The sequence below is a fragment of the Coenobita brevimanus genome, chromosome 38, assembly GCF_032717465.1.
Source record: "Coenobita brevimanus isolate Jiangsu-jjx chromosome 38, ASM3271746v2, whole genome shotgun sequence".
Lineage (NCBI taxonomy): Eukaryota > Metazoa > Arthropoda > Malacostraca > Decapoda > Coenobitidae > Coenobita > Coenobita brevimanus.
Window position 1 is genome coordinate 13,431,155 of NC_136991.1, and position 23,454 is coordinate 13,454,608.

Genomic DNA, 23,454 nt, shown 5'->3' on the forward strand with positions numbered 1-23,454 from the left:
ATAAAAGTATAGCAATTATCAACGGCTAATTATTATACAGGTGTTGATGGTGGGGGTCTATATTTATAGGAGGTGTTGGTGGTGGAGGTATAGCAGGTGTTGTTGATGGGGGTGTTGTTGGGGGTAGGGGTATAGGGGGTGTTGGTGGCAGGGGTATAGGGGGTATTAGAAAAACGGAGATCACAAGAGGGAAACAGTGTCAAGGTCATCGCTGATGGAGAGGTCAGCTCGGAAACGTGGCAACAGTGCAGGGAGGGGGTGACTCCACCAAAACCCTACGTTTCGATCTGTCAGACTATACCACCCTTCTTCCATTCCCGGAGAAGCCTTCTTTTCTCCTTAACTGCAGCTTCTACACCCTCATCCCACCACCAAGTTAGTTCATGTCTTGGTGGTCCTCTTGTCCAACTGCATGCTACATCAGTAACTCTCAAGAGATTGTTCTTGTGTCAACAAACTCTAAATCATTCCAATACGATGTTTCTATTAATGATAAAAAATAATGGCAACAAGCTGCTAATGATGGTTCAGTATTTGATGGAATAAGTTCAGTTCCTAAGCAAACAGATATTGCCAATACGTAACCTTATTCTTCGCCTCCGTCATTCCGTCCCCTCATCGGAAAACTTTCTATTGTTGAACGAGAATTTACATATATTTAGAAATTATTTAAGCTGCTTCTCATGCAAATTGCTTAACAAAGATACTGTACTTTCATTGAAACTTGTATTGAATACCGAATCTAACATCTTGTAATAGTCCATTTTATATTTTTATAATTCAACTACTGTTATCTTAAGACCGAACGCTGGCAGAATAAGGAAAATATATCCTTTAGACTGACGGCGTAATTTGTTATCCTTTCATGGTCGTAGAGGCAGTTACCCAGGTTACGGATGAATGAGCCTGGACTTCATACCAGACTATAAATTTAAGCATACTCCTGTCAACACTTTCATAGGACCAATTCCTCATATCTTAACAGGCCTATATAACCTTATGCTTATGTGCATATGTGTGTGATTATACGAGTATTAAACGTGCATAATTTCTCTCTCTCTCTCTCTCTCTCTCTCTCTGACACACGCAGTTGATTACCTTACATACAATCACATTGGTAACCTCTCGTTTGACAGGAATAGGATACAATCAGTCTATTTTCCAGTTGTCATCTAAAGTGAATACGGACATAATGTTGCTATTAAAGATGGTGATATATTTGACAAAATACACGCTACATTTACACAAAATTACCAACACTATGTAAGACTTGCATTGCTACAAATTGTGCATGCACCTAACGCTTTACGAAATTTTGGTAATGTCATATCTACAATTATGCAAGCAGTAGCGGTCACGCCGTTCACACAATTTTTATAACCAGCCTCCACACACACACACACACACACACACACACACACACACACACACACACACACACCAACTGACGCAGTGGTAATGCTTTCGCAGGCCATCTAGTAGGACAGGGGTTCGCGCCAGATCGGGTGCGAAAAGTTTCACGAACGAAGTGGGAGGTTACTGTTCCTTTTGATGGAAGGAATGGTTGTGTGCGTGTGTGAAGGTCACAGCCTTGCCCTAGATCAGACTATATGAGCTCTCAGATCTCTTCCTGGAGGGTAATGAGCTGACGATCACGCCAATCACGTTATCCTGACAGACCCGGTGAATTACACACACACACACTCACCCAAACGCAGTAAATTTTGGTAGGCAGTTCACCTCTCCGCCCACTCCTTCCACACACACTTAGAGATAATATCACATACTTATTGTCTCGTATTACTCACAGTTCAGGAGAATATAGCTGAATAATAATTCAGCTGAATAATTCTGGGAATTAGGTCGAAGGAAGGACTTATTTGTCCTATTACATTTAAACAAGAAGTGTTTCTCAACCCAACTACTCTCTTCTGCTGAGTTTCTGATAAACTTCATGCATCCATCTAGTACTACGCATTCTAACATTTGTCCGAATAAACAAATATCATTAACTGAACCAAGAGCAAAAAACGTCACTGATAGAATGTGTCAATACCAATGACTATGTTGGGTAAAAACTCGGTTGGCAATGTTCTTGTAAACCAGTGCTTTTCAAACGGGGGAACGCACCCCCCTTCGTGGTGCGTGAGGTAGATGAAGGAATAACCTGAAGCCATCTTCTGTATGGCGCAGAAGCCTGGGTGTTGAGGAAGAATGAAGAGAAACAGCCGGAGAGGACAGAGATGAGGATGCTGCAATGGCTGATGGGAGTGTCACAGAGAGAGGAGGAGGAATGATGACATAAGAGCAGAGGCGGGAGGAGTGTCAGTTGTGAAGAAGACAAGAGAGGCGCGTTTGAGGTTGTATGGGCATGTGACCAGGATAGAGGAAGTTGAGCCTGTGAAAGTGTCATGGAGGAGTCAGGTGGAAGGGAGAAGAACGAGAAAACAAAGGATTAGGAGAAGAGATGGAACTGAGAAAGAAATGGGGCAGTTAGGCCTGGAGGAAGAGGACACCACGGACAGAAGTTACTGAAGACGACATAATAAGAGCGGCCGACCGCACCAGGGACTAAGGTAACGATTATATATATATATATATATATATATATATATATATATATATATATAGATATATATATATATAGATAGATAGATAGATAGATAGATAGATATTATCATCATCATCATCAGCAGCAGCCATAACTAGTGCAGTGCTGACCAAAGGCCTCCCTCAACCTTTTCCACGAATTCCTTGGCTGAGCCAATCTTTGCCACGTTTTCCCTGCAAATTTCTCTATCTCATCTCTCCATCTCCTGTCTGGCCTTTTTCTGCTATGCTTACATTCTCTTGGTTTCCAGTCCGTCATCCTCTTACTCCATTGGCTATCCCTTATTCTTGCTATATGGCCTGCCCACCTCCATTTCTGTTCTTTTATAACCTCCACAATATCTTTGACTTTAGTCTGCTCTCTCCTCCAAGTTGATCTTTTCCTGTCTCTTAAAGATATTCCCAACATTGACCTTTCCATTGCTGTCTGAGAACGGATTAATTTATTTTCCATTGATTTTGTCAGTTTCCAGGTTTCACAACCATACTTCATAGCTGGAATTATACATTCGTTATATACTTCTCGTTTCATATAAACTGGCAAGCTACTTTTCATAATGTCTCTATGTTTACCGAAAGCTTTCCATCCAAATGTAATGAGTCTTTTTATTTCGCTATCATGATCTTTCGTTAATTTTAGTATTTGTCCCAAGTAGTTGTACTCCTTAACTTCTTCAAGAATTTCATCGCTTATTCCGATGACGTTCTTTGTGGATTAAACATTACTTTAGTTTTACTTCGGTTCATCTTCAGTTGTACTTTCAGACTTTCTTTGTTCAGGTCATTTAACATTTCTTGCAATGCCTCTCCTCTTTCTGAGATTAAGACAGTCATCTGCAAATCTTAAATGGTTTAGCTTTTCTCCATCTATGTTCACTCCTTTGTTTTCCCAGTCTAGCTTTCTGAAAATACTTTCTAGGCATGCTGTAAATAATTTTGGTGAAATTGTATCTCCCTAACGCACGCCCTTCTCAATCTTAATTTTTTTTTTAGTCCTTATGTAATTTAACTGCAGCAGTTCCCTCTTTATATATGTTTTCGAGCAGGTTTACAATGTTCTCATTCACTCCTTGTTCTCGGAATGAATTTATAATTGCTATGTGCTCTACTGAGTCGAAAGCCTTTTTGTAATCAACAAAACCTAAGCAAAGTGGTTTATTATATTCTGTAATTTTCTCAATTAGCTGGTTCATTTTATGTAGGTGATCAATGGTCAAATATCCGCTTCGGAATCCTGCCTGTTCACGAGGTTGGTTTTCCTCCAAAATTGTTGTTATTCTGTTCGTAAGAACTTTAGTCAAGAGTTTGTAAATGACTGATAATGAGCTAATGGGTCGATAGTTACTAAGATCTTTTGAGTCACCTTCTTTGTAAAATAACTTGCATTACACCATGTTTTGGGAATTTTCTTTTGTTTTATACAGTGGATGAATAAGTGAGCAAGCCTATTTTGTACTTCTACTCCGGCATCCAACAGTAAATCTGTTACTTTTCCATCTTCTTCCGGAGCCTTCCCTCTTTTCATATTTTTAAGACAAATATTTACTTCGTCTGGTGTTACCTCAGGTATTTCGTTTGTGTCAACTGAAAAGTTAGCTATTGGTACTACTGTCTTTGATGCATACAGTTCTTTGTAAAATTCTTCAATTCTCTTCACCATTTTATCTCTGCATTTAATGATTTCACCGTTTTTTTTTTTTCTTTCAGTGATGTCATTTGTTGCTTTCCTAGTGCCATTTTACCTCGGACCTGTTTCAGACTTTTTCCATTTTTAATGGTTTCTTTGATCTGACCCATGTTTCTCTTTCTTTTTTCTTCTCTTTGTCTTTTGTTGATAAGCTTATTTAATTTTGCTTGTTCTATTTCGTCTTTCTTTGCCTTTACTTTCCTTTCCTTTCGTTTTTTCATAAGCTCGAGTGTCTTTTCTGAATACTTCTTGGCTTTGGTTGTATTAGGTTTTCCTACTACCCCTGCTGATTCTCTTAGCACTGTTGTTAGTCAGTCATTCAGCTCATCATTGTCACATTCAGCATTACTTAGAGCCTGAAATCTGTTCCTTATTTCCAACTGAAAGGCAGCTTTGTTTTCATTTACTATTATTGGGCATATCTTTTTATCTTTAATCATCTTCTTTCTTTCATTTCTGAAATTGAATCTGACTGTGCAACCCAACATTCTCTGATCACTACCTACAGTATATTTACTTTGTTGATAACTGTGACATTTATGATCTTGTAATGAGTCTTTTTATTTCGCTATCATCTGCTATAATGAAGTTGATTTCATTCTTTGTTTCTCCATTTGGGCTTCTCCAGGTCCACTTTCTTCCTGTTCTTTTGTGGAAGAATGTGTTCATTACTTTCATGTTAAACATTTCAGCAAAATTTACCAGCATTTCTCCTCTTTCTTTCCTTTCTCCCACTCCAAATTTTCCCATACATGATTCTCCATTTTTCGACTTCCCAACTTTTGCATTGAAGTCTCCATTGAGCATAGTATATGTTTTCTTTTCTTCTTCCATAATCTGGGAGATGTCATTGTAGAATGTTTCTATTTCTTCATCTCGGCTTTGAGAAGGGGCAGCATCCCACTGCTACCTGGTGCGTCCCCGGGTGGCGGATAATGGGAAGGCCTTCTAGATATATGAGGTACCGGCTTATACGGCGCAGACCATGGGACCCACTATACATATATAGGGCTCCACCGAATATAACGAATAAGGTGGCACAAAAAAATTACATCTCACCAGAAACTATGTGGCAGGGAGGTGAGATTATTTCCCACAATCCTCCCAACCAAAGATAAGTTATATTGCAAATATATATATATATATATATATATATATATATATATATATATAGAGAGAGAGAGAGAGAGAGAGAGAGAGAGAGAGAGAAATAGAATATATATATATATATATATATATATATATATATATATATATAAATATATATAGATGGATAGATATATAAATATAGATATAGATATATGTATATATATATATATATATATATATATATATATATAGATATATATATAAATAGATAGATAGATAGATAGATAGATTTAGAGATAGATATAGATATATATAAGTATAGAAATATATATATATATATATATATATCTATATATATATTGGTGATAGCCAATACCCTCTTCAGGCATAAAATGACCCACAGGTATACATGGCGAGTGATGAGAAGGGTGGGTGGTGAACTGAATGAAAGGAAGGCAATGATTGATTATGTGTGTGTGGATGAAAGGATGCGAAGATGTGTAAAGGATGCAAGAGTGTATAGAGGTTGGGGGAGTGGACTTTCTGACCACTACTTGGTCGTGGCCAGAATTAGGATGCAAGTAAGATGGAGGAATAGAAGAAGGGAAAGACGAGAGGAAGGAGTAGTTGCAAGGAGAGTGGAAAGGTTAGAAGAGGATGAGAAAAAGGCAGAGTATAAGAGAGAAGTGGAGGAACGATTGGGCAAATATGAATTGGAGCAGATGGGAGACGTGGAAGGTGTGTGTAAGATATTTACAGAAGAAATATGTGCAGCATGTGATGTGGTGTGTGGAAGGAAGAGAAGACGGAGGGGGTGCAAGGAACAGCGTGGTGGACTGAAGAGGTGAAACAGGCAGTGGCACAAAAGAAGAAAGCATACAATGAATGGATGAGAAATAGGGGCGTGGAAGAAGTTGAGAGGCGGAAGAGAGAGTTATATGTGGAAAGGAAGAGAGAGGTGAAAAGATTAGTAAGAGAGAGTAAGAAGAGAGTGGATGAGGAATTTGGAAGGAATTTGAGTGTAAAGTGGAGGGACTGTAAGAAAATGTTCTGGAGAGAAGTGAAAAGAGTAAGACAGGGTGGAAGTGAAGTTAGCAGGGGAGTGAAAGATAAAAATGGTAGATTACTAGTGGAGAAGGGAGAAAAAGTGAGCAGATGGAGAGAACACTTTAAGGTATTGTTGAACGTAGAGGATGGAAGTAATGCGAGTATAAGTGGCTGGGGAATGGCTGGGAGAACTAGGGAGGTGAGAAGACAGGAAGAAATCAGTAGGATAGAAGTTGTGGAAGCAATGAAGAAAGTTAAATCGGGGAAAGCCCCAGGAATTGATGGAGTGTGTGGTGAAATGCTGAAGCATGGGGGAGAGATAGTAGTAGAATGGATGTGGAAGATGTGCAGATTGGCCTGGGAGGAAGGTAGAGTCCCGGAGGATTGGAAGTCAGGTATAATTATTCCCTTGTACAAAGGAAAAGGGGAAAAAGAAGTGTGTGGTAATCATAGGGGCATTTGTCTTCTTAGTATAATAGGAAAAGTGTATGGTAGGATACTTATAGACAGAGTTAGAGAAAGAACAGAGAAATTAGTTGGAGAAGAACAGGGAGGCTTTAGGAAGGGAAGAGGTTGTGTAGATTAGATATTCATTCTTAGATCTTTAGTGGAAAAGTTCCTAGAGAAGGGAAAGAAGTTGTATACGGCTTTCATGGATTTGGAGAAAGCATATGACAGGGTGGATAGACAAGGATTGTGGAAAGTGTTAAGAATATATGGAGTAGATGGGAAGTTGCTGAATGCTGTGAAGAGTATGTACGATGGTGCGAAGGCTGCAGTGCGTGTGGATGGTGAACTAAGTGAATTTTTGTCTTTGGAGGTTGGGTTGAAACAGGGATGTGTCATGTCTCCATGGTTGTTCAATCTGTACATGGATGGGGTAATAAAAGAGGTACAAGGTAGGGTAGTGGATGTTGGAGCGGCCCTGGTGAGAGAGGATAGTGTTTGGAAACTCCCTGTACTATTGTTTGCAGATGATACTGTGTTGTTGAGTGAAGACGAAGGGGAGCTGCAAGGCTTGGTGGATGAGTTTGGGAGAGTGTGTAAGAAACGGAACCTAAAGGTGAATGTAGGGAAGAGTAAAGTGATGGTCTTTGAGAGAGGTGAAGTCAGTGAATGTACAGCGAGGTTGGATGGTGAGGAATTGGAAAATGTGAGTACGTTTAAGTATTTGGGTAGTGTGATGAGTAAGGATGGAGGTTTGGAGGGTGAAGTGCTTGAAAGGGTACAGCAGGGAAGAAAGGTTGCTGGTTCATTGAAAGCAGTAATAAGAAACAGGGAAGTGAGCATGGAAGTAAAAAAGTTACTACATGACAGTATTGTGATACCAACTCTAACATACGGAAGTGAAGCTTGGACATTGTTGGAAGGACACAAGTCAAGAGTGAGAGCAGTGGAAATGAGTTATTTAAGAGGAGCCTGTGGAGTCACGTGGAGAGACAGGCTGACGAATGAGGATATAAAGGAGCGTTGTGGTGTGGATGTGGATGTGATAGGAAGCGTTGTGAGGAACACACTGAGGTGGTTTGGCCATGTGGAGAGGATGGAGGGTGAAAGACTGACGAAGAGAGTGTATATGAGTAAGGTGGAGGGTGGAAGAGGGAGGGGGACACCGAGGATGAGATGGAGGGATGGGGTGGAGAGGTATATGAGAGAGGGGGGTGTGAGTTGGGAGCAGGGCAGCGAAATGGCGGGGGACAGGGCGACTTGGAGGCGATTTGTTTGTGGTCACCCCAAACGGGATTGAGGCGTCTGGCAATATATATATATATATATATATATATATATATATATATATATATATATATATATATATATATATATATATATATATATATATATAAATACACACACACATATATATATATATATATATATATATATATAGATATATATATATATATATATATGCAGAGACTTCACCGTGAAGATATGTATGCAAACTAATCACAGGAGAAATGAAAGGAGCGACAGTGAGTACTTTCGTATATTACATCTTCAGACAGAGTGAGACAGAAACGTAAAGGGTAGAGGTCTTTTATGCACACCCGCAGCAGGTAGTGGCACACAGGACAATGGATGATCTGAACTTTTACCTGCGGCTGAACTTATGGTCACCTGCAGCAGGGAGTGGAGCACAGCAAAGGATGACCTGAATCTAAAAATGCACGTGACAAAGGAGGAGGGGTAGGAGGGGAGGAAAGGGGACTGGGAGGGAGGGTGGAGGGAGCAGGGGATAAATATTGCTCCTTAACTTAAGACCTAGAGGATTAATGCTTGGTGTGTCCCACACAGGTGTGACTACACCACCAGGAGATGACAGGGAACAATCACGTGTTAGTCTGGGGTATACTGCTTTAAAATTAATTCAGTTAACAATTTATCACACTTAAAATGACCAGAGCTCATGTTTACATTCTTTTCATATGTGCCAGAAATTAGACAAGATTCTGTTACATTTCTTTCATCTAAGCTTTTTGATCTTGCTAGAATCTTGGAGCCTGTCCAGTCAATATGGTGATCAATGGATGCTTTGTGTTGAAATAAACCACTACTCTGTTGGGCTATCCTTACACTGTATTTATGTTGTGAGATTCTAGTTTCCAAATCTTTTCCAGAGTATCCTATGTAAAATTTGTTACAGCTTTTACATAGGATTTTGTAAACAATGCCTGAATTACTGAAAGGGCTGTTCTTGATGAGTTTTTTTTTTTTTTTTTTTGGGGTGTTCTCATACTTCAATACTACTTGTACATTTAGTTTCCTCAGTATGTGAACAACATCAAGAAAATTTTCATGGAAGGGGAGGACAAGGGTTCTTTGAATGTTCTGGCGATCTGGCTGATTAGTTTTCCCTTCAAGGAATCGTTTCTTGGCTGTATTGTGGCACTGAATTAGTATGCTTTGTGGATATTTTAGCTTCTTTCCAATACTCTGAATCATTTTTAGTTCATCATCTAAAAATTGTCATCAAGAACAGCTTTTCAGTAATTCAGGCGTTGTTTACAAAATCCCATGTAAAACCTGTACCAAATTTTACATAGGACAATCTGGAAAAGATTTGGAAACTAGAATCACACAACATAAATACAGTGTAACGACAGCCCAACAGCGTAGTGGTTTATTTCAGCACAAAGCATCCAGTGATCACCATATTGACTGGACAGGCTCCAAGATTCTAGCAAGATCAAAAACTTAGATTAAAGAAATATAATAGAGTCTTTTCTCATTTCTGGCACATATGAAAAGAATGTAAATATGAGCTATGGTCATTTTAAGTGTGATAAATTGTTAACTGAATTAATTTTAAAGCAGTATCCCCCAGACTAACACGTGATTGTTCCCTGTCATCTCCTGGTGGTGTAGTCACACCTGTGTGGGACACACCAAGCATTAATCCTCTAGGTCTTAAGTTAAGCAGCAGTATTTATCCCCTCCTCCCTCCCCCCTCTGCCATTCCCCCTCCCTCCCACTCCCCTTTCCTCCCCTCCTAGTCCCTCCTCTTTTGTCACGTACATTTTTAGATTCAGGTCATCCTTTGTTGTGTTCCACTCCCTGCTGCAGGTGACCATAAGTTAAGCCGCAGGTAAAAATTCAGGTCATCCATTGTTCTGTGTGCCATTACCTGCTGCGGGTGTGCATAAAAGACCTCTATCCTTTACGTTTCTGTCTCACTCTGTCTGAAGATGTAATATACGAAAGTACTCACTGTCGCTCCTTTCATTTCTCCTGTGGTTTAGTTTGCATATATATATATATATATATATATATATATATATATATATATATATATATATATATATATTGAGACAGGCTTGTTCTGAGGGAACCGCAACTTATACAGGAAAAGCAATACCAGTGTTGCAACGAACAGCATATTTATTATGTCCAGACGTTTCGAATGGTTGAGCAGGGCAATAGGGTTTAATTGCCGCCTTGAAAGGTATTGCAAAGATAATGCAATACCTTTCATAGACAGCTGGGACCGGTTTTATGGACGAAGTGCCTTGTATAGTTGGGATGGGACTCATCTTAGCAGGCAAGGAGTTACTGTTTTAGCTGGAATGATAGATAGGGAGTTGGAGGGATTTTTTCGAGATTGAGAAGTAGGTGTACAGGAAGATGCAGCAACTACAGTCAGAAATCATTATTACCATGTTTGGATAGATGCATCGATACTTGCAAAATTAAGAACAAAAGTTCAACCAATAGTGTAGATACATCCACTCAGGCACCTCAAATTGAGCAGGCGATGATAGATGACAGAACAAGCGATGATAGAAGGGCGATAAGAGATAGTACAAAAAATTGTTATATTAGTAAAGTAAAGAGTTTCCCAGTTAGTAATAAAATAAATAACAGCAAATGCCAAGGTAAAGGCATAACTACTCGTAATAATCTGAAAGTGTACTACACAAACAGCCGGAGTTTACGTAATAAAATGGATGAACTGAGGGCTTTAATTTGTACAGAGAAAATAGACATTGCCGTTATTAGTGAAACTTGGATGAATACAGACACTCGAGAATTTTTAGCAGAATATCAGATAAAAGGCTATAATATTTTTGTGTCAAACCGTCAGGGAAGAAAGTGGGGAGGGGTAGCTATTTATGTAAAGGATTCATTAAACTGTTACAATAAAGCAGACATTAAAGTAAATAGGGACACAGAAAGTGTCTGGGTTGAAATTAGTAACAATAGGGAGAAATTAGTCTTAGGAGCAATTTACAGATCTCCAAAATTAAGTAGAGCTGATAGTAAATACCTCTGGGAGGAAATTAGGAAAGCATCACAGTCCAGCTTAGTAATAATTGTTGGGGACCTTAATCTGCCAAGGATAGATTGGAGAAATCAGACAGGAGATGCAGAGTCAGAGGAATTTCTAGAGGTAGTACAGGATAATTTCCTTTATCAGTATATCAGGGAGCCCACCAGAGGTAATAATATACTAGATTTGGTTTTAGCTAATAAAGAAAATATCATTAGCGATATAGAGGTTGGTGGACGACTTGGTAATAGCGATCATGAAGAAATTAAGTTCAAATTTATTTGGGATGTCTGTTCCACTGAAAATACCTCCACCGTTCCTAATTTTCGTCTAGGAGATTTCGATGGCTTAAGAGCTTATTTTCGAACGGTATTCCACAGGGAGATTAGCAATTTGAGGGAATGTCAGGTTAGTGGGGATCCCCAGGTCATAGGTCAGGCGCAGGAAGCACGTGGGGACGTCCGTCAGGTGTCTGTGAGGGGGGAGGTGGTAGATAGGAATGTAGTCCAGGTGACGGAAATTAACTCAGCTCCAGTACCAAACAGACGTTCGACCAGTGAGAAGTATAACGAGTTAATAAATATAATATACGGAGGCCAAGATAGATATATTCCTTCAAAACCGTTTAGAACTAACAATTCAGAACCAAGATGGTTAAACAACAGATTAAAATCTCTCATAGGCCAAAGGAAAGGAATATATAGAAAAATAAAACGTGGAGAGGAACACTTACGTAACCGGTACACAATTTTAAATAGAGAAGTAAAGAGAGAGATAAGAAAAGCAAAGAGAAGTTATGAAATTAAGGTTGCCAGTGAATCAAAAGAAAACCCCAAGGGTTTTTATCAAATGTACCGAACGAAAAATAAAGATAGGATAGGACCACTCAGAACAGAATCAGGTGACATTACCAGTGAAGATAAAGAAATGTGCTCCATCCTAAATAATTATTTCATATCAGTATTCACCAAGGAAAATCTAAGCCTGGTCCCTCAAGCAGCAAATATTTACCATGAGAATACGGAAAATATTCTTAGTAAAATAACCATTAGTAAGGAGGACGTATTGAAAGAAATTAACAAGTTAAAACCTCAAAAATCGCCAGGTCCGGACGATATATATGCAAAAATTATAAAAGAAACCAAAGAAGAATTATGTCAGCCACTTTTAACGTTATTTAATGACTCTTTAAGTTCAGGAGAAGTTCCAGAGGCGTGGAAAACCGCAAACGTAGTGCCCATCTTTAAAAAGAGTGATAAATCAGCTGCGTCGAATTATCGCCCGATAAGTCTAACGTCAATAGTAGGAAAAATGTTAGAGTCAATTTTGGCAAATAAGATTAGAGAACACTTAGAAAGATTTAATCTTATAAACGAAAGTCAGCACGGATTCAGGCAAGGACGATCCTGCCTCACAAATTTGTTGTCATTCTACTCGGAGGTCTATGAGGCAGTAGATAGCGATAAAGCTTACGATGTTATTTATCTGGACTTTAGTAAAGCTTTTGATAGAGTCCCACACGAAAGGTTAGTTAGAAAGGTTCGAGCACACGGTATAGACGGCGATATCTTAAAATGGATAGAATCCTGGCTGAAAGGACGAAAGCAGAGAGTATTAATAAATGGAAATAAGTCGGACTGGGGATTAGTAACTAGCGGTGTACCACAGGGTTCAGTACTCGGTCCCTTATTATTTATCATATATATAAATGATCTAGACTTAGGAGTCAATAGCAGAATCAGCAAATTTGCCGACGATACAAAAATAGGGCGTATCATTAACTCGACTGACGATTGCCATTACTTACAAAAAGACCTCGATACATTGTCCAAATGGTCTAAAACTTGGCAAATGGAATTTAACGTTGAAAAATGTAAAGTACTTAACGTAGGCAAGACCATTGGAGATACTAAATACAGCTTAGATAACAAAGAAATTAGCAAATCGGAATGCGAGAGAGATCTAGGAGTTATGATTAGTAACGACCTTAAACCTAGGCAACAGTGCATTAATGCGAGAAATAAAGCAAATAGGGTCCTAGGATTTATTTCGAGAAGCGTGAGCAATAGATCATCTAAAGTAATACTGATACTTTATCTAGCATTAGTAAGGCCACATTTAGACTACGCAGTACAATTTTGGTGTCCTTACTATAGAATGGATATTAATTCGTTAGAAAATGTACAGAGAAGAATGACTAAAATGATACATGACGTCCGGAACCTGTCATATGAAGACAGACTGAAAAGACTAAGTCTGCATTCGCTAGAGAGGCGTAGAGTAAGGGGAGACTTAATTGAGGTTTTTAAGTGGATGAATGGTATAAATAAGGGAGATATTAGCAAGGTACTTAAAGTGAGCATACAGGATAGAACTAGAAATAATGGTTTCAAACTAGAAAAATTCCGTTTCAGAAAGGAAATCGGTAGAAATTGGTTTGGTAATAGAGTAGTAGACGAATGGAATAAACTACCTAGTAAAGTAGTTGCTGCCTCTTCCATTGAGAGTTTTAAGCATAGGCTAGATAAGCATATGACAAATAAGGGGTGGATATAGAATAAAGAAAATATTATAACCAATACTAATTAAAAAATAAATTTTCTTTTCAGGTTACACTATGATAGTCTCTATTCTCCTTTCACACTTTCCTGTAAAATGTCCACGCCAGTTTTTCTATACGGCGTGGTGTTCTTTCTGACTTTTTCCTGCCGGCTTCGGCTGGAGGGTTTGGAGGGCGGGGGAGAGCCTTCTACTTTGCTATCCTTACCTCATTCTAGTAGTTCAGTTACTCTTCTAGGAGCTGCCTAGCATGGGCCAACCGGCCTACTGCAGTTATCCTCTCTTCTTATGTTCTTATCTTATGTTATTCATCTATGTCATCTTCAGTGGATCTAAAAAGATGAAAAAAGACCTGTAAGGTATTTAAAATCCTAAAAGAACTATATGAGCATGAGCTCATTGTACCTACATAAAAGAGAAAACGTAGTGTTAAAACATAGGGGGGACTTAACTGCACAATATATTCAGAGGGACAGCAGACAGACAATTGTTTAGGGCGGGTTTTCGTTTATAAATATGAGTGGATTCTAGTATTCTTAGATTCATACTGGTACATGTGTCTATTATGAAGAAATTCTTGGGGTCAACAGAAGTATTACAAATATATGAATGTTCCCTTACCGCTGAGTGAGGAGGGTCGCTCACAAGGAGACCTGACCTGCTCGAATGACCTCTATACTCGTCAACTCTTAGCTTGAAAGCTCGTATTGTGCTTCCAATATACCCTGTATGGCAACTAGGGCACTTGTATTCATAAACGACTGACGAGCGGAGGGCAGTCAGTAGTCGGTCTTTGTAATGAAAAAATGGTTGAATTTTAAGGTCATTCTTATGAACAAATCGGAACTTTATTTGAGGATAGAAAATAGAAAAGTTATATTTCAGTGCCCTCTCTATCTTTTCTGATACAGTACCAAGAAAAGGTAGAGAAAGATACATTTCCTCCTTACTCACTGTACATACAGGTTGCTTTGGACTGTAAATTTTGGCTAAGAATTTTCTAACACAGTTATCAAAAAGAGCAGTACTGAAACCATTGTTAGCAAAAAAAATCCTCAAAAATGAAATCTCCTGATGGAATAGGTTGTAGGTGGAAGTTAGGTTATAAGCTCTATACAAAAGTGTTCTAACTGCATTCAACTTTAAAATAAATGGACAGTGCCTAAAAAAAGCTAGTACCCAAACCCGAGAACGTAGGCTTACGATATACAGACATAACCAGAGTGCCATTTAACTTCTGAATTAATAAATCAAGAAAAGGGAGTCTACCGTTAACTTCACATTCCACGGTAAATTTTATGTTCTTATGTTGTTTATTTAGGTAGTTTAAAAAAAGTGGAGCATGGCTTTCATCTTGAAATATAAGTAGAGTGTCATCCACATATCTACGATAAAGGATGGGTTTAAAGTATACAGGACAATTATCCAGCCATTTTTTCTCCCAAAAACAGAGGAAAACATTAGTCATAGTCGGACCCAGAGGTGAGCCCATAGCCACACCGTCTTGCCTGTTAATATACCTCGTTATTAAACATAAAATGGCAGTCCTTAACACAAACAGAAATCAGGTTTTTAAAGAATTTTTTACTCATACTCATGACTTTATCCATATCATTAAATATTGAATTTACACATAACTCAATAGTTTCATCCAAGGGAACATTTGTAAACAATGAGGTGACATCAAAACTGCACATGTAGCAGGAGGTTGGTAGTCCGAATCCAGAGAGAAAGTTAAAGAACTCATATGAATTTTTAACTGTATATTCATTGGTTGTTAAACCCGAAAGGATGGGAACTAAAAACTTGACTAATTTAAAGGAGGCAGTTTTAAATGCAGCCATGATTGGTCTAAGAGGTATGGATTGTTTGTGAACTTTAGGTAATCCATACAGAATAGCTGGTGATGAGCCACTGGGTTATAAAGACTGTGAATATTCCTTTGAAACGGTTCCTTTTATAACCATAGATTTTAATAACCTGTTCACTTTATCCTCTATTTTCATGTTCAGTGTCATTAAATCGGCATGAATGACTTTAATGAATTTAGTGGAGTCCTTCAAAATATCGTGCATTTTCGTTATGTAATCAACTTTATTGAGTAGCACAACCCCTCTTCCTTTATCTGGACGACAGACAACCAACTCCTCATCCTTACCCAAGTCTTTCAAAATGCTAAAATCTTTCTTTGTGAAAATAGGTGAATGTACTTTAGAACTTTTAAACCCATAGTATTCTTTACATGCTATATTACGAACACATTGAATAACTGAATTGAAGCTATGCCCTTCAGTGAGCTTACATCCTCTAAGTGTTTGTATCATACTCTCAAAAGCAGTGAAGTACTTATAAAAGTTAGGCCGAAACACAGGTAGGTTAAATTCTAAACCGAAAGATAACAAAAAAGACTCACGACTGGATAATTCTACATTGGAGTAATTGAATATAACTCTTTGAGGATCACATGATTTTAGCTCAGATTTAGCCCCAAGCCGAAATAATTTCTTTCCATGAACCTTGGCAATATTTTTATGTACTCTATTTACTTTTCTTTTAACAAAATACTTTAAACAGTAGAAGTCTAAACGTGACACCATGGAGCTTAAGGATTTACATGACTGCCTAAGTGAAACTTTAAGGTCCCTAATTTTTTTTTCTTTAGTTCTTATTTCAGTGTTAAGTAACTTATCTTGCCAAGATTTTTACAGCTCTGAGTTACAAAGAGTTTTCTGGTACAGCTTGAACCTAAGAAAGTTGGGAAACACATTGTAAGTCTTGCAACATAAAAGAAAATGCAGGTCAAGGTTTCTTTTTTCCAAATGGGTTGACAGCCGCTCGTACTTCCGGAACCCGTGAAGTGTAGAGGGTCCATATCTACTGAGAAGAATTATTGAGACAGGCTTGTTCTGCGGGAACTGCAACTTATACAGGAAAAGCAATACCAGAGTTGCAACAAACAGCATATTTATTATGTCCAGACGTTTCGACACATTCATTTATGTCATCTTCAGTGGATCGCTGAATGAGGAGGGTCGCTCACAGGGAGACCTGACTCGAGCATATATATATATATATATATATATATATATATATCTCTCTCCGGAGACTTCACTTCATCGTGAAGATATGTATGCAAACTAATCACAGGAGAAATGAAAGGAGCGACAGTGAGTACTTTCGTATATTACATCTTCAGACACAGTGAGACAGAAACGTAAAGGGTAGAGGTCTTTTATGCACACCCGCAGCAGGTAGTGGCACACAGGACAATGGATGACCTGAATTTTTACCTGCGGGTTAACTTATGGCCACCTGCAGCAGGGAGTGGAACACAACAAAGGATGACCTGAATCTAAAAATGCACGTGACAAAGGAGGAGGGGTAGGAGGGAAGGAAAGGGGAGTGGGAGGGAGGGGGAATGGGAGAGGGGGGAGGGAGGAGGGGATAAATACAGCTGCTTAACTTAAGACCTAGAGGATTAATGCTTGGTGTGTCCCACACAGGTGTGACTACACCATCAGGAGATGACAGGGAACAATCAGTTGTTAGTCTGGGGGATACTGCTTTAAAATTAATTCAGTTAACAATTTATCACACTTAAAATGACCATAGCTCATGTTTACATTCTTTTCATATGTGCCAGAAATTAGACAAGATTCTATTACATTTCTTTAATCTAAGCTTTTTGATCTTGCTAGAGTCTTGGAGCCTGTCCAGTCAATATGGTGATCACTGGATGCTTTGTGTTGAAATAAACCACTACTCTGTTGGGCTATCCTTACGCTGTATTTATGTTGTGGGATTCTAGTTTCCAAATCTTTTCCAGATTGTCCTATGTAAAATTTGTTACAGCTTTTACATAGGATTTTGTAAACAATACCTGAATTACTGAAAGGGCTGTTCTTGATGAGTTTTTTTTTTTTGGGGGGGTGTTCTCATACTTCAATACTACTTGTACATTTAGTTTCCTCAGTATGTGAACAACATCAAGAAAATTTTCATGGAAGGGGAGGACAAGGGTTCTTTGAATGTTCTGGCGATCTGGCTGATTAGTTTTCCCTTCAAGGAATCGTTTCTTGGCTGTATTGTGGCACTGAGTTAGTATGCTTTGTGGATATTTTAGCTTCTTTCCAATACTCTGAATCATTTTTAGTTCACCATCTAAAAATTGTCATCAAGAACAGCCTTTCAGTAATTCAGGCGTTTTTTACAAAGTCCTATGTAAAACCTGTACCAAATTTTACATAGGACAATCTGGAAAAGATTTGGAAACTAGAATCTCACAACATAAATAGTGTAAGGACAACCCAACAGAGTAGTGGTTTATTTCAGCACAAAGCATCCAGTGATCACCATATTGACTGGACAGGCTCCAAGATTCTAGCAAGATCAAAAACTTAGATTAAAGAAATATAATAGAGTCTTTTCTCATTTCTGGCACATATGAAAAGAATGTAAATATGAGCTATGGTCATTTTAAGTGTGATAAATTGTTAACTGAATTAATTTTAAAGCAGTATCCCCCAGACTAACACGTGATTGTTCCCTGTCATCTCCTGGTGGTGTAGTCACACCTGTGTGGGACACACCAAGCATTAATCCTCTAGGTCTTAAGTTAAGGAGCAATATTTATCCCCTGCTCCCTCCACCCTCCCTCCCAGTCCCCTTTCCTCCCCTCCTACTCCCTCCCCTGGGACCTGGGATATCTACCCATCAAATCTGGTCCAAATCTCTTTTAGTTTTTGAGTAATCCTACTAACAGACAAACAATCAAAAAGGGATGAAAATGTGCTCTTCTTGTCAGAGAGAACTAAAAGATATTACAGCCACATCCATGCATTAGAAGACGAACTAAGAGGACACAAGGAAGTTAAATATATGGCATGAAACGCAAGAAGGATGGCAGGAGCATCGAATTCTGACAATTCGATGTGGACAATGAATCAGGCGTGCTAGAGTCGAGCAAAGGAAACAGACGCGAGGTAGGAACGAGAGGGACGATAAACGGCACCAGAAACTGTGAATACCCTGTAAGAGGAGAGGAAGTACTATAACTGTACAGTAACAGGGAATATGAATGGCAAGGAACGATGCAATACTGCTAGAGAGAGAGAGAGAGAGAGAGAGAGGGTGATGAAGACGACGACGAAGAAGAAGTGAACGAAGAATAATAAACCAATACAACAGAGGATGATCGAGTGTAACTGGAACCCCACACTGTAGTATAGGCTATCCTTTAATCCCCGTGAGCTAGATAACGAATAAAAAAGAGAAAGTATTGGTATCAGATTGCACACACACACACACACACACACACACACACACACACACACAAACTAATAAAGTGAACGCCACCAAACCAAACCTTGCCTCTCATCTCTCCCAAATGGATGAAGAGAAAAATATCTAGGGATGAAAGAATATAAACTGGACTAGAAAATATTTCACACGTCTTAAAAAATAACTCTTTTTACTTTCTGATGAGCCGAAATGTGATCCCGAGCCGCATTATTTTTTTTTTTTTATGAATGTAAAACATTTGCAGTACGAACAGAGACGAGAACGGCGATTTAAATGGATAGCATTTACAGTACATAAGAACATAAGAAGAGAGGATAACTGCAGTAGGCCGGTTGGCCCATGCTAGGCAGCTCCTAGAAGAGTAACTGAACTACTAGAATGAGATAAGGACAGCAAAGAAGAAGGCTCTCCCCCGCCCTCCAAACCCCCCAGCCGAAGCCGGCAGGAAAAAGTCAGAAAGAACACCACGCAGTATAGAAAAACTGGCGTGGACATTTTACAGGAAAGTGTGAAAGGAGAATAGAGACTATCATAGTGTAACCTGAAAAGAAAATTTATTTTTGAATTAGTATTGGTTATAATATTTTCTTTATTCTATACCCACCCCTTATTTGTCATATGCTTATCTAGCCTATGCTTGAAACTCTCAATGGAAGAGGCAGCAACTACTTTACTAGGTAGCTTATTCCATTCGTCTACTACTCTATTACCAAACCAATTTCTACCGATTTCCTTTCTGAAACGGAATTTTTCTAGTTTGAAACCATTATTTCTAGTTCTATCCTGTATGCTCACTTTAAGTACCTTGCTAATATCTCCCTTATTTATACCATTCATCCACTTAAAAACCTCAATTAAGTCTCCCCTTACTCTACGCCTCTCTAGCGAATGCAGACTTAGTCTTTTCAGTCTGTCTTCATATGACAGGTTCCGGACGTCATGTATCATTTTAGTCATTCTTCTCTGTACATTTTCTAACGAATTAATATCCATTCTATAGTAAGGACACCAGAATTGTACTGCGTAGTCTAAATGTGGCCTTACTAATGCTAGATAAAGTATCAGTATTACTTTAGATGATCTATTGCTCACGCTTCTCGAAATAAATCCTAGGACCCTATTTGCTTTATTTCTCGCATTAATGCACTGTTGCCTAGGTTTAAGGTCGTTACTAATCATAACTCCTAGATCTCTCTCGCATTCCGATTTGCTAATTTCTTTGTTATCTAAGCTGTATTTAGTATCTCCAATGGTCTTGCCTACGTTAAGTACTTTACATTTTTCAACGTTAAATTCCATTTGCCAAGTTTTAGACCATTTGGACAATGTATCGAGGTCTTTTTGTAAGTAATGGCAATCGTCAGTCGAGTTAATGATACGCCCTATTTTTGTATCGTCGGCAAATTTGCTGATTCTGCTATTGACTCCTAAGTCTAGATCATTTATATATATGATAAATAATAAGGGACCGAGTACTGAACCCTGTGGTACACCGCTAGTTACTAATCCCCAGTCCGACTTAGTTCCATTTATTAATACTCTCTGCTTTCGTCCTTTCAGCCAGGATTCTATCCATTTTAAGATATCGCCGTCTATACCGTGTGCTCGAACCTTTCTAACTAACCTTTCGTGTGGGACTCTATCAAAAGCTTTACTAAAGTCCAGATAAATAACATCGTAAGCTTTATCGCTATCTACTGCCTCATAGACCTCCGAGTAGAATGACAACAAATTTGTGAGGCAGGATCGTCCTTGCCTGAATCCGTGCTGGCTTTCGTTTATAAGATTAAATCTTTCTAAGTGTTCTCTAATCTTATTTGCCAAAATTGACTCTAACATTTTTCCTACTATTGAGGTTAGACTTATCGGACGATAATTCGACGCAGCTGATTTATCACCCTTTTTAAAGATGGGCACTACGTTTGCGGTTTTCCACGCCTCTGGAACTTCTCCTGAACTTAAAGAGTCATTAAATAACGTTAAAAGTGGCTGACATAATTCTTCTTTGGTTTCTTTTATAATTTTTGAATATATATCGTCCGGACCTGGCGATTTTTGAGGTTTTAACTTGTTAATTTCTTTCAATACGTCCTCCTTACTAATGGTTATTTTACTAAGAATATTTTCCGTATTCTCATGGTAAATATTTGCTGCTTGAGGGACCAGGTTTAGATTTTCCTTGGTGAATACTGATATGAAATAATTATTTAGGATGGAGCACATTTCTTTATCTTCACTGGTAATGTCACCTGATTCTGTTCTGAGTGGTCCTATCCTATCTTTATTTTTCGTTCGGTACATTTGATAAAAACCCTTGGGGTTTACTTTTGATTCACTTGCAACCTTAATTTCATAACTTCTCTTTGCTTTTCTTATCTCCCTCTTTACTTCTATATTTAAAATTGTGTACCGGTTACGTAAGTGTTCCTCTCCACGTTTTATTTTTCTATATATTCCTTTCCTTTGGCCTATGAGAGATTTTAATCTGTTGTTTAACCATCTTGGTTCTGAATTGTTAGTTCTAAACGGTTTTGAAGGAATATATCTATCTTGGCCTCCGTATATTATATTTATTAACTCGTTATACTTCTCACTGGTCGAACGTCTGTTTGGTACTGGAGCTGAGTTAATTTCCGTCACCTGGACTACATTCCTATCTACCACCTCCCCCCTCACAGACACCTGACGGACATCCCCAAGTGCTTCCTGCGCCTGACCTATGACCTGGGAATCCCCACTAACCTGACATTCCCTCAAATAGCTAATCTCCCTGTGGAATACCGTTCGAAAATAAGCTCTTAAGCCATCGAAATCTCCTAGACGAAAATTAGGAACGGTGGAGTATAAGATTTTCTTTATTCTATATCCACCCCTTATTTGTCATATGCTTATCTAGCCTATGCTTGAAACTCTCAATGGAAGAGGCAGCAACTACTTTACTAGGTAGCTTATTCCATTCGTCTACTACTCTATTACCAAACCAATTTCTACCGATTTCCTTACTGAAACGGAATTTTTCTAGTTTGAAACCATTATTTCTAGTTCTATCCTGTATGCTCACTTTAAGTACCTTGCTAATATCTCCCTTATTTATACCATTCATCCACTTAAACACCTCAATTAAGTCTCCCCTTACTCTACGCCTCTCTAGCGAATGCAGACTTAGTCTTTTCAGTCTGTCTTCATATGACAGGTTCCGGACGTCATGTATCATTTTAGTCATTCTTCTCTGTACATTTTCTAACGAATTAATATCCATTCTATAGTAAGGACACCAGAATTGGACTGCATAGTCTAAATGTGGCCTTACTAATGCTAGATAAAGTTTTAGTATTACTTTAGATGATCTATTGCTCACACTTCTCGAAATAAATCCTAGGACCCTATTTGCTTTATTTCTCGCATTAATACACTGTTGCCTAGGTTTAAGGTCGTTACTAATCATAACTCCTAGATCTCTCTCGCATTCCGATTTGCTAATTTCTTTGTTATCTAAGCTGTATTTAGTATCTCCAATGGTCTTGCCTACGTTAAGTACTTTACATTTTTCAACGTTAAATTCCATTTGCCAAGTTTTAGACCATTTGGACAATGTATCGAGGTCTTTCTGTAAGTTATGGCAATCGTCAGTCGAGTTAATGATACGCCCTATTTTTGTATCGTCGGCAAATTTGCTGATGCTGCTATTGACTCCTAAGTCTAGATCATTTATATATATGATAAATAATAAGGGACCGAGTACTGAACCCTGTGGTACACCGCTAGTTACTAATCCCCAGTCCGACTTAGTTCCATTTATTAATACTCTCTGCTTTCGTCCTTTCAGCCAGGATTCTATCCATTTTAAGATATCGCCGTCTATACCGTGTGCTCGAACCTTTCTAACTAACCTTTCGTGTGGGACCCTATCAAAAGCTTTACTAAAGTCCAGATAAATAACATCGTAAGATTTATCGCTATCTACTGCCTCATAGACCTCCAAGTAGAATGACAACAAATTTGTGAGGCAGGATCGTCCTTGCCTGAATCCGTGCTAGCTTTCGTTTATAAGATTAAATCTTTCTAAGTGTTCTCTAATCTTATTTGCCAAAATTGACTCTAACATTTTTCCTACTATTGACGTTAGACTTATCGCACGATAATTCGACGCAGCTGATTTATCACCCTTTTTAAAGATGGGCACTACGTTTGCGGTTTTCCACGCCTCTGGAACTTCTCCTGAACTTAAAGAGTCATTAAATAACGTTAAAAGTGGGTGACATAATTCTTCTTTGGTTTCTTTTATAATTTTTGCATATATATCGTCCGGACCTGGCGATTTTTGAGGTTTTAACTTATTAATTTCTTTCAATACGTCCTCCTTACTAATGGTTATTTTACTAAGAATATTTTC